Source organism: Tachypleus tridentatus, chromosome 4 (genome assembly GCF_004210375.1).
Source record: "Tachypleus tridentatus isolate NWPU-2018 chromosome 4, ASM421037v1, whole genome shotgun sequence".
NCBI lineage: Eukaryota > Metazoa > Arthropoda > Merostomata > Xiphosura > Limulidae > Tachypleus > Tachypleus tridentatus.
In genome coordinates, this window is record NC_134828.1 from 104,990,023 (window position 1) to 105,003,421 (window position 13,399).

The window sequence follows — 13,399 nt, forward strand, 5'->3', positions numbered from 1 at the left end:
ATGACTTCTTTACTTGTTCTTAACACTTTTAATTGCTATTTAAATTACAATCTTAACCCACATGACTTCTTTACTTGTTCTTAACACTTTTATTGCTATTTAAATTACAATCTTAAACCACATGACTTCTTTACTTGTTCTTAACACTTATAATTGCTATTGAGATTACAAACCTACCCAACATGTCTTCTTTACTTGTTCTTAACACTTATCATTGCTACTTAAATCACAAACCTTCCCAGCATAATTTATTTGTTTGTTTTTAACACTTATTATTGCTATTGAAATTACAAACCTACCCAACATGTCTTCTTTACTTGTTCTTAACACTTATCATTGCTACTTAAATCACAAACCTTCCCAGCATAATTTATTTGTTTGTTTTTAATACTTATTATTGCTATTGAGATTACAAACCTACCAAACATGTCTTCTTTACTTGTTCTTAACACTTATAATTGCTATTGAGATTACAAACCTACCCAACATGTCTTCTTTGCCGCTTTTTAACACTTATCATTGGTAATTAAATTACAAACCTACCCAACAATTTAATTGTTTTAAACACATATGTCTTGTTTGATTGCAATAAGCGATTCTCACACAATACTTTACTTGCCCCAAATGATCCAGAATATATTTGAGTAGTTATAATTTCTCGAGAAAAGTGCGAACAGTTGAAATACTTTACGCTTGTTCTCATTAGCATTTTAGTTTATAACAAATATTATTATACCATACATTGTTTTAGTATTGGAGTTTATCCAAAAATTAGAATCAACCGTCTTCGTTTCTTTCGTGATATTCACAAACTTGTACACTGAAATTCTAATTATTTAATACATTAATCAATTCTTTAGCAAAACATGCGAATTGATTGTTAATACTAGAAATAAACGACCTTATAACACCAACATGTTGACTGTATTTAATAACATACTCAACTTTTCACTTTATAACTTCTTCAGGAGAGTTCACCAAAACTTAAACAGACACTATGTAGAAATTGTATACCGATTGTTTTACTTATTTACCTAATTCTTGAAAATCAATAAGTGACTAGATTATGGATATAGTGTTAAAAGTATTATAGGCCTAACATAACGTTTTATGACAAGTATAATGAACTACCAAGGCCTTTGTTATTACCATCTGGAATAACGTTTACGAACTAAGAAAAATATTTATTACGTAAGAACTGAAACATACAGTACTCAGGTGTGTTCCAGTAGTAATAACTGAAACATACAATACTCATGTGTATTCCACTAGTAACAACTAAAACATACAGTACACGCTAACCTGTGGGCCACGTTTTACCCAGTTAACGTGTTGATGTTATGATAAGTACCATACATCTATAAATATTTTTATTTATTTCTTATGTTGGATCAAGGTGACCCTCCAAAACGTTCTTTCGCGACATTTACAGTCCATGTCCAATATTCTAATGACCAGAACCCAAACCTGAGTATAAAAATACACAGCTCCGGAAAACCTTAACAAGCACGTTTCTCAATTCGTTTTTGATTGTTTTATGTGGTGATTTGAAACATAAGCCACAGTTTAGTTTAAATGGTCTGAATAAAATATTGACGAGTAAATTATTTCCTTAAAGTACTGGGATGATAGAAATTACCACAAAAATACATTAATATACATACTATATATATATGGGGGTATTTAACTCGGATAGCTCTTTTTTATCAATTTCTGTTACATAATTTTTGTTTTAATTTTAAATAAGGCCTATGAAAGTAACGAATAAAGACCAGATATTTAATCTCCCAATAGTAATTTTCTACTGGAAAAAATGTTACCAGATTAATTCGATCAAGCCCAATAGGCCCGGCATGACCACGTGGTTAGAGCGCTCGACTCGCATTCTGAGGGTTGCGGGTTCGAATCCACATTATGCCGTACCTAATTTAGCAACTCTTGGGCTATTCTTTAACAAATGTATAGTGGGATTGACCGTTAAATTATAATGCCCTTTCAACCGTGAGTTCTTTATAATGTGACGATCAATCCCACTCTACACTGGTAAAAGAATAGCCTAAGAAGAGTTGGTGGTAGGTGGTGATGACTAGCTGCTTTCCCTTTAGTATTACACTACTAAATTTGTGTTTGCTGTGATGGGTATTCGAACCCGCGACTCTCAAAATGGAGTCGATTACTCCTGATACGCAAAGCATTGAACTTTTATTATTATAATTGGAAACTTCATTCGCTAATGAACACAGCAACCATTAAGAACAGCGAGAACTAATTAAAAACATTATCTAGGTTTGATCACGCACGTACTTCTGTGTAAGGAACGAAATTGTGATTAGTTAGTTTAGTAAGTTCGCAATAGAATATTAAGATATAACGTCCCCACGGCTGAAAGGGCGAGCATGTTTGGCATGACAAAATCATAGGAACTTTGGTAAAAATTAACGACGTTTTTTATTACAATCAGAAAAATTTCTATCATAAACACCAAGATGTAATTTGTAAAATTCTAAAAATGACTTCTTAGCAAATAGCTACACTTTTAATTAAAAAAATTCTCATACGGTCAGTTTTTGTCACGAAAATTAAGCCACAGACGAGTTTTTCTTTTCCTACCCACAGACGGCGCTCATGCCGAGCTAGATGCTGTCGTATGTAGTCATAAAGATGACTTATTTGCTCCTTCAAAAGAAATTACAGAATTTTATTTTGATGTGATTCCAGGCTTTCCTGCAATTTCCATGTCAGACCATCATAAAATTCTCAAGAAATCAAATGAAAGGAAACAAATGAATAATTAGACGTTTTGTTGAAAACGATAATAAAAGTTTGTTTAAATCATGATATCACAACCTTATGTAATTCCACTGTAAACGCCTGTTTTTGGAGTTTATAAACATAAACAGGTAAATGAGAATTTTACCAGTGTATTTATTCAATGGATAATGAATAAGTAACGAAGATATGAAATACCAAAATAACGTAAACAACGTTGAAGCTTTGCTTGTTAAATCAAATATTAATTGTGCTATGTTTAATTGGTTAATTTTTAGATTTCATGACATCGAGTACACGAACATGTCAATAGAATGGTAACTAGTCGATTATTTCTACCGAATCGAGTACACGAACATGTCAATAGAATGGTAACTAGTCGATTACTTCTACCGAATCGAGTACCCGAACATGCCAATAGAATGGTAACTATTTGATTATTTCTACCAAATTAACTTATCTTTACTGGATGGTTGATATTTTAATCGCTTTTACCGTTAACTAATTTAAAAGACATAATATAGATCTCATTTCTATTTAATTTAAGATAAAATTAGAATAATGAAACTGCCGAATCTGACACGTTAATAACTATTACTAAATGCCAGCGTGTTAAAGGGATTCTAAAGCACACAGAGATATAAATAACGACAAAATACAATTTTGTAACTTATTTTAAAAAGGAAAATAAAGGTGCAACTTACAATACCTCGTATGATGACTTGCATGATTCCATTGTCGAAGCACTCATTACCCTGCTACTGGTGTTCTGCCAGGAAGAAGTAAGAAAATTGTAAAACTGACACAAACAACAACCTGCTTTTAATTAATTAAATTTGCCATTTCCTGTATAAAACAAATTGTACGAAAATTACTGTTATCTTAGCATTAATAGAGTATCTTAAGAATAGTACAGTATGTTATAATGTTCACTTCTGTTCTGAAATGTTCAGGGGAAAGTCTTACGGCAAGAAGAATCGAGTTTTGATAACTCTGGTAAGCAAAACACACGTAACTCAATGTGCAGCTGTGCGGTAAACAACAGACAAACCTTATTTTGAAATGTTTTCACTTTGGCGCAACATTGTTTGGTTTTTCTTTTTCTGTAGATGTTTACACCGTGTAACACACGACTGCGTGGTCTGCTTGTTTGCTTTGAATATCGCGCAAAGCTTCACGAGAGCTAACGCAGATAGCCGTCCATAATTTAGCAGTGTAAGGTTAGAGCGAAGGTCATCACCACCCACCTCCAACTCTTTGGCTACCAAGAGATTGTAACATTATAACGCCCCTACAACTGAAAGGATGAGCATGTTTGATGGAACAGGGACTCGAACCTGCGACCCTCAGATTTCTAGTGCAGTACCTTAAACACCTAGCCATCTCGGACCCTTCAAGAAAGCATAGGTGGCAGTTTTTAAAATTAACAACTAAGGTTGTAATAATATGAAAACTGAGAAAAGCCACAGAGCTAATGGAGACGAAAAAGTTAATATAGTTAAGACAGTAATTATTTCTGGTATATTAAATAGATGGACTGCCGAATAACTAATAACACTTAATTAATAGCAATAGTCCAGTTTATTCTTCTGCTTCTGTATGAACGTAGGTTCACTACGGTGAATAAAGTGCGATTTAAAACATGATATATACATGTTACACTGTCATAAGAAACCCAATGTTGTTGTTTTGGTTTACTATTCTTGCTCATAGGTCCTCCATGGGGGCAGCAGTTAGTCTACGAATTTACAACATTAAAACCAGGGAGTCGATTCTCCTGATGTGGCTTTGCTATAAGAAAAAAAACAACACACTCACGCACACAAACACATACATTTATCTAGAGTTACTGTTGTGAAGTGGAATTCTTCTAAACTAGTAAAACTCAGTGATCAGTTATGATTCGAAGGGTATATTAGGTTTCAGCTTTATTATATTAAGTATACGAATCTACGTAAAATATTTTCTCAACCCAAACGAGCCGTTTTTACATATATATTTCCACTTTTTGTTGCTGATGTGCAGCCCAACAGGTGGCAGTAGGTGTTATTGACTGGTTGCTTGCCTTTTAGTCTATCACTCTAGATAGCGCAGATGGTACTCGAGCTTTGTTTAAAATTCAACAATAAATAACATTAAATAATAAGTACATTACGAATTAATGGAATTATTTATTCATTTTATATAATAAAATTTTACGTCACATTCCTCAAAAATTTGTATTTTTTATATTATAATATGTTAATTTTGATTTGCAAAAGAAGTTCAGTTTGGTTTGAATTTTGCGCAAAGTTATACGAGGGCTACAGTGCATAACGAAGTTTTTGCTTCTTGAACGCTGTTGGATGTTCCCTATAAATTTTTGGCTGCTGATCACGAAAATCACATCCAAATTTACCCATCACGTACAGTTTCATCGAAATCTTCAGTTTTGTCATGTTTTTTCTTATATTTGTGTCCAAAAATTTTCGTTTCTGTAAGAGACCTATGAAAAATGTTTTGTGCAGTCTGGGCATATCCAGGCATGAAATCAGGCCAGGTTGGAAGCTGTTCTGTGGAAGTATGCAGCCCAGAGCCAGCTTGACACTGTCTCAACAGGCTATAAAAGTGGCTTGCATACACAGATGCTGCTCATTGGATTAATATAGACCTTATAGTGTGTACGTATTGTTTCAGAATATAGCATTGCCTCAGTAGCACTGTAACAAGTAAGTTAGATGTTATAGACGTTTTGCAGGACGATGGTGTCGGTCAATATGCCTCATCAATGTCGTAACAGCCGCTACACATTCTGCTATATTTGTGGCGAGTATACACTTGTTCATCAGAGATGCTCAATGAATGCTCTTGTGAAGAAATCATATCATCTGTACTTCGGCTGTAAAATTGGTGATCAAGACCAGGAATGGATGCCTGACATTTGTTGTGCGACATATGCTGTCTGTCTGATAGCTTGGCTCAGAGGCAATCGAAAGACAATGCCGTTTGCTGTCTCGATGATATGGCAAGAATAGAAAGACCATGTGACGAACTGTTACTTCTGTTTGACTTATGTGTCTGGTTTCTCTGTCAAAAACAAGAAGTCAATTGAATACCCTAATCTGCCTTCAGCAATAAAACACGTGCCACATGACGACAATCTTCCCATTCCGAACCCACCAGAGGAATGAACCTTAGACGAACCAGATGAAGAAACTTCAATGCAGGGAACTGGCAGTGACACTGATCCGGATTTTGAACCGTGCTCCTCAGGCGATCCACATCTCATAACACAGTCAGAATTAAACGATCTGGTCAGAGATTTGGGTCTTTCAAAAGCAAAAGCTGAATTGGTGGGTTCGAGACTGCAGGAATGGTGTTTGTCGTCACCAGGTACGAAAATCACTGTTGTCGAAGCCGCCAAGATGATATTACCAAATTTTTTGCACAACTTGACAGTCTCTGTTTCTGTGTTGACATTGTTTTCAGCTTTGGGTTGTAACCATGACCCGCAAGAGTGGCGTCTCTTTATTGATTCATCAATGTTAAGCCTCAAAGCTGTTCTGTTACACAATGACAACGTTCACCCTTCAATACCTGTTGGCTATGCGACACACATAAAAGAAACCTACGAGAACATGGAAATGTTGCTGAATCACATCCAGTACAGCAAGTACAACTGGAATATTTGTGGAGATCTGAAAGTCGTTGCTCTGTTACTGGGACTGCAGCTTGGCTATACAAAGTACTGTTGTTTCATCTGTGAATAGGACAGTCGTGCCATAGAGTCACATTGTTCTAGACAGAGCTGGCCACTCCGTAAAAAGTTTGTTCCAGGACAGAAAAATGTGGCGCATGAATCGTTTGTCGACCCAGCAAAGATTTTTTTGCTTCCTTTTCACATAAAATTGGGACTTATGAAGAATTTCGTGAAAGTAATGAACAAAGAAGGTAAAGGTTTTCTTTAATTAAGACAGATGTTCCCAAAAATAACTGAGGCCAAGATCAAAGAGAGCATTTTTATTGCCCCTCAGATCAGACATGTTATGAGTGACAAGCAGTTTGAAGATCTGTTAGTTGGGCCGGAAAAGATTGCCAGGAAAGACTTCAAAGGCGTTGTTGACAATTTTCTTGGCAATAACAGAGTTCCACATTACAATCAGCTGGTAGACAAACTTCTCAAAGCATACAAAACAATGAAGTGCAACATGTCACTCAAGATTCATTTCCTCCACTCACACTTGGACTTCTTCGCTGCAAACCTCGGTTCTGTTAGTGACGAACACAGTGAAAGGTTTCACCAGAACATTGCTTCAATGGAAAACAATATCAGCGCAACTGGAATCCGTCAATGCTTGTTGACTACTGTTGGACACTGCAATGTGATGCACCGGATATTGAATACAAACGATAATCAGGAGCAAAACACTTTAAATTATGTTGAACTTAATAGCATATTAGAAACATAAACACAATTAAATACGTTATTGCTGGTAAACAGTTAACTGTCTATTTCTCAGGGTTCCTACTGATGAAGCAAAACCAAAACTATATTTGTGCATACTCACCAGGTACCTGTCACAATCAGCAAAATGTTTTGCTTCCTGAAAGCTGTCTCTAATTTAGCAGTGTAAGACTAGAGTGAAGGCAGTTAGTCTTCACCACCCACTGCCAACTCTTGGGCTACTCTTTTACCAATGAATAGTGGGATTAACCATCACTTTCTAACACTTCCATGGCTGAAAGGGCGAGCATCTTTGATGTGATGGGGTTTCGAACCTGTAACCCTCGGATTAAGAGTCGAGTACCTTAATCACATGGCAATGCTGGGCCCGCTCACGAAGTCCCACCTCTGATATATTAACTGCCTTAATGCTAAATATTAAGTTTATATTCATTATATTTACAAAATATAATTTTTTTTGAGTGCTATGTTGTTCTATATTTAAAATGATATTAATTTTTACTATATCCCTCAGTGGCAGAGTGGTATTTCTGCAGACTTACCTTAGTAGAAATTGAGTTTTGATACCTGTTGTGGGTGAAACACAAATAGTCCATTCCGTAGCACTGTGCTTAACAACAAACAAACGTTGTTATTGTAGCTAACCATTGCATAAGAATTGTAAAAACGTACCAGTTTGGCAAATATATGTCATATCTACTGTCCTGTGGTTCACTGATAAGTCTGAGAGCTTATGATGTTAAAAATCGACTTCAGACAGCCCCTATGGGCAGAACAAATGTTCAGTTTTGAGCTTAACAACAAACAAACAAAAATAATAAAAAAAACAAAAAACAGTGTATCTAGCTGATAAAAGAACCACAACTTGAATATATTCTGTAAAGTTGTTACAAAGTCCTGTCAGTACTTATATATATATATATATAATGTTTCTAACTGGAAAGTTAAAATATTCTCATCTGTATGTCGTATGGAAACATTTTATCACATGTGCAGTTTACCTTCCCCTCACTGAACAGATAAAATAGAAAATGTCTTTCCTTGTATACAAATTGGATTATGGAAAAAATGCATAGAAAAATGATGCATACTGGATTTATATCACAGTTGCAGGACTATTGTTAAGATACATAACTGTCAGACAAAACATAATCAGACATACTATGATGGTGTGTTGAGGCTCCAAAATCATTTTAATATAACATATTCAGCCTCTTTATAAGTGTATATATGCATTTTTAGCATTTATATATATAGATACACACACTTGTTTGTATTTTTTGTTCACAGTTAGCAATGATCCAATTCTCAAACTTTTTTTTTGTATCACTCTAACAGAGAAGACAATGTTTGGCTAACAATGAGAAAAAAATATGTATTACTGGGAAGGCAAGGCCAGGAAGCTGAAACATTTAAGTACTTATTCTGTTGTATGTATTTAAGGTCATATGATATGTGGTAATTATTTATGAGTGCACATATGGAATTATGAGAATTTGATAAACTTCCTATAAAAGTTACAGATGCTTTACTCCTTAAAAAGGTTCTTAATTCTGAGCTCATATGCTGTCACCTCACTGAGCTTACAAATGAGACAACCACACAGACAAAGTTCCAACTGTGGAAAGAAAATATGGGAAAAAAAAAAAAAGAAATTGAAAAGCTATATCTCAAGAGCTGACAGGTCTGAAAGAAAAAATTGAGGGATTATTTTTGTCATGTAAATCTAAATATGTTCAGTAAAAAAAATATATCAAGTAATTTCTAACATAGATAATAAAACTGTTTGTTGAACAGATTGTATGATTGTTACAAGAGTGGTAACTGATTTTGAATGGCTGATAAAATTAAGTTATATCTTTTAAACTTGGAATATTTATGTGAAGTGTGGTAATTCTAGAAAAAATAACAAACAAACAAGTGGAATAAGTATTGGTAAAAGTATGTAAGTTTGTATTTGAAAATCACAAAGTGAACCAGTTTGTGGAAATTACAGTGATTTTTTTTCAGACTGCTGCACGAGGAACAACAAAAGTAAAATGGGTTCAGTTAATAAAATGCACAAAACAAAGATGATGTTAAACTGTGTAAAGGAAGGGAACAACTGTTCAAATTCAAAGAATAATAGTTTATTTTGGATATTCATTCAAAGCTATATGTGCTATACACCACTCATTTTTGAACTGACAGATTAGTAAGGAAAACAGTGACTGTAGTCAACATTGTCAATTTTTGAATAGAGGAATTTTGGCTGTCACTGTTCTATACACCCATAGACAAAAACACACAGCACTATTTTTTATTACAATGGAATGCAAACCATGGACTCTCGCAAATTCACAATCCTGCATAATAACCACTAGGTCTAGTCTAGCCTAAAGAATAACAGCAGGTTAGACAATGAATCTGAGGATCCATGGTTTGCATCTCATTGCTGCAGAGAAACTTATTAAAACTTCACACAAATATACCATCTGAATGTTTTTTTTTTCACAGATGAGCTACAGCTAGAGAAAATTCTAATAAAAGCTTAAATCATTTATGCATGCAAAAATATTTAGTACTCAGCACAATAAATAATTTAAAACAAATTGGTATACTTTAGAAAATAAATTTCAAAACTTGCTTACCTGCAGCTTCTTTAGATTCAAGTTGGTAAGTGGGGTGGTCTGTCTTTACTTAGTTCAAATAAAGGTACTTTTTCACTGGCTATTGAAAACTGTTAGAAAAGGAATTATGAAAACAGTCTTCATGGGATGATGTTCAAAGTACATATATAGATTCTGACTTAAGTATGTAAGTAGATTAATTCTTTATACATGTATTTGTAATAAGTTATGGCTCATTTACATAAGCACGTGGAATGCAAAAGAATATATGAAAAGAAACTGAAGTTTATAAAATTCAAAATAGTTTTATACTGTTTAGGTTAACTGTACTTTATTAAAAACAGTGTTCAAAAGGTCAACTCGAGTGCTGAGATTATGTTCTATTATTCAACATTATTTCGATAATATGTTAAGATTTTGTAATAAATGGTGGGGTCAATCACAGCCAAAGCATCTTGATGTATTTTCCAATACTGCATATGAATTTTGGCTACCAAGACCATATTTAAGCAGAACAAAGGCCCAAAAAGTCTATTGGAGTTGCACCTTAGGATGTGATAAGCATGTATTGAAGAGTATTACTGCAATTTCAATTTCTTTGGCCATCTTTCTCCAAGAAACAGCATCAATTTCAAGGCATAACTGGAAACATGTTAACTTGTAGCTTGTCAGCCTTCATGAGCCTCAAATCCTTAATTATTATCTGTCAACAGTACTAGGAAATGCACGTATCATGATAGCTTTCTCTGTATGTCAAAGTATTCTCTATTCTCTTTTGTAGCAATCACCTTCATTTCATGTATGAAGACACTGCTGTGGATTACGTTTTTTGGAACATGTTGGTGTCTTAAAGGCTGATAACAAGTTTTTTCCAAGGAGATCACTGAAGATTTAAGCCTTTCAAATATCATGTGCTTTGTCTCTACATTATTTATAAAGTTCACTGTATGAATTCTTATCTTCCCAAAGACCTTATGTACTCCTCCAGCAACAAGTGTTATATGTGGCAGCGTTTCACTGTCGATTGGTAAGAAATTCACCCTGAACCAAACATACAGATGATAATGTGCTGTGTTGCCAGTAATCTCATGGCTGACATTTATTAGTGCATACCATTGAATTAGTAAAAATAACTCAATTCTTGAAAATATGAGCAGTTGATAAAAATATATAATTATAGAACTAAGGAAAAGAAAGCCAAATGTCAAACGTTTTTACCAAACATTCACAAATGTTTTATTTCCGAGTACAACAGTTTTATCTGTAAAGACATTGTCAGGTACAGACAGAAACAGTCTGTAAAATATGTAACCTAAACCAAGTGCTAAAAACTGATCAAAAACCAACAACAGATTTCCTAAGATTCAATTCCAAATATTGTCATACTTTATTCTAGTTTGTAAACTAAATTATATTTTATACTGATTTTTGTCACCATGGATAACATTAGTATTCTTGTATGAGTTTAAGCTTGGTTACAATACAGAGACAGCAATGTGTAATATCATTAATGCATTTGGTGATAGTACAGCATTGGTTTAGATTTCACTTTGGTGTGACAAGTTTTTTAAATATAGACCTCTAGGCCATCCTTAGACACAATTAAGAAGGAAGAATTTGAGGCCTTAGTTGAATAAGATACCCACCAAACTGTAAGAGAACTTGCTGACATTATTAAAATTTCCCAACATCTTAGAGCAACTGGTAAGGTGTAAAAGCTCAATAAATGGGTACCTCGGGAATTAATTGAAAACCATCAAATAACAAGTTAAAATTTGTTCTTCACTCCTTATTCCCTCCAAAAAAAAAACACATGTTTCTCTATACAATTGTCACCTGTGATGAAAACTGGATTCTTGACAACCATCAACAACAATTTAGACAGTGGCTTGGCTATGAAGAAGCACCAAAACCAACTGTTCATCCTAAGAAGTTTATGGTCAGTGTGTGATGATTGTCAGCAACTGTGATCCATTATTCATTCTTAAACAATGGACAAACAATAACAGCAGAAACATGCTATTGTGAACATGGAATTATGCTTCAAAAGTTGTCATGAAAATATCCAGCATTAGTCAATGGTAGTGGACCCATACTGTTTCATGACAATACTCGATCTCATGTCTCACACATTACTGTCTAAAACCTAAACAAATTTCAATATGAAACTTTACCTCATCCACCACATTTATCAAACCTTTCCCCTACAGATTATCTCTTTTTTAAAAGATTTGGAAATTTTTTTAATGAAAAAAACATTTGCAAACCAAACGTCAATTACAGTACCTTCGAAGACTTCACTACATCAAAGGACATCCAACTCTTTAAATACGGCATTTATAAACTTGCAACTCGCTGGCAGAAGTGTATTGGATCTAAAGGAGCTTATTTTGATTAAATAATTTAAAAGAAAATAAGATGGACTTATTTCACATTTTCCTTTAAAAATCTGACATTTCATATACAACAGCCTGATATTTTGAATCAACTGTGAGTTGCATTGTAAGTTAGATGAAATAATCAAAGTTGATCTCAAATATTACTATCTATTATATATGATTAACACTAACAGTGGCTGGATTACACATTTAACTTGATTCAATAATTATCTGACAACAATCAAGTGAAACACACAAAATACCAGAGGTGTACAATTCTATTAGAACTTAAAACTTTTATTCACATTAATTCTATTAGGAAATTCTCTACTTTTAAACACATTTTTATTCCACAAGTTTTGATTCCAAAAATATTAATCCTTTGAAATATTCTTTTTAGAACATACTCTAATAATATTTGTACAATTACACGTATGCCACAGAATGAGTAACATCCAACATTAATTATTTTCAAAGTCACTCAAATAGTATTTAAATTGGGTTTTAGTAGTAGTATTTTTATAGCTAAATATTTAACTCTGAAAATAACAAGAAAACAGAAATCAAATTCACTGAAAATTATGATAAAGAAAAGGCAAAGTTGAGTCAGTACTTACCTTATAAACATGGTTACACTACATATCAAAATCTGCTTCATTTGAAAAGTAGAAACACTAAATTCAGAACAAAATAAATTGTACAATATTAATACTGTAAGACTAGACTTTTGGGTGATTATTTTTACAGAAAATTATAGTAAAATATGTTTAGATAAATGTAACTGAATACAAAAAATATTTCATTAAAGAATCAATAAAAGGATACTTTAAAAGAAATGATAATACTGTGTATACATATTAGTACCTTCAGATAAGAGAGTTAGCAACACAGGAGATTGATGCAAGAGATTAGAAAAAAAACAGTACCCAAAGCTCAAGCACTTTCAGATGCTTGACTGTTCTTTCCATGATAATAAAACAAAATGAAGAAAAGACAATTATTCGAAAATGTTCAAATAGTTGGTGTTTCTTTTGAAATCTGTATCAGCATCTCAACCATTCTTACAGCATATCTATAGATATTTATTCAGTTGTTTCTTGATTTAAATAAAAGGAAAAAACTATTTTAATGGATTTGTCAAAGTCCAAGAAGAAAGAAAATTACGACATTTGCTCTGTCAGTATCTTTTCTAATTTTAT

General features: G+C 33.5%; 1 long non-coding RNA gene across 13 annotated transcripts; it reads right to left on the reverse strand.

Annotated features, from left to right (window-relative positions):
* Window positions 1–863: 863 nt before the first annotated feature.
* Window positions 864–12,879, reverse strand: LOC143249824 (uncharacterized). Of its 13 annotated transcripts, XR_013027966.1 has the most exons (6): window positions 12,818–12,879; window positions 12,109–12,206; window positions 9,844–9,932; window positions 7,886–7,976; window positions 3,479–3,538; window positions 864–2,756 (listed from the first exon to the last, which is right to left on the reverse strand). It is a non-coding gene; the product is annotated as an uncharacterized LOC143249824 (long non-coding RNA). The 13 variants fall into 13 exon arrangements; XR_013027972.1 differs by lacking the exon at window positions 7,886–7,976; XR_013027967.1 differs by lacking the exon at window positions 12,109–12,206 and having other exon boundaries at window positions 864–2,676; window positions 12,818–12,876.
* Between the last annotated feature and the right edge of the window lie 520 nt (window positions 12,880–13,399).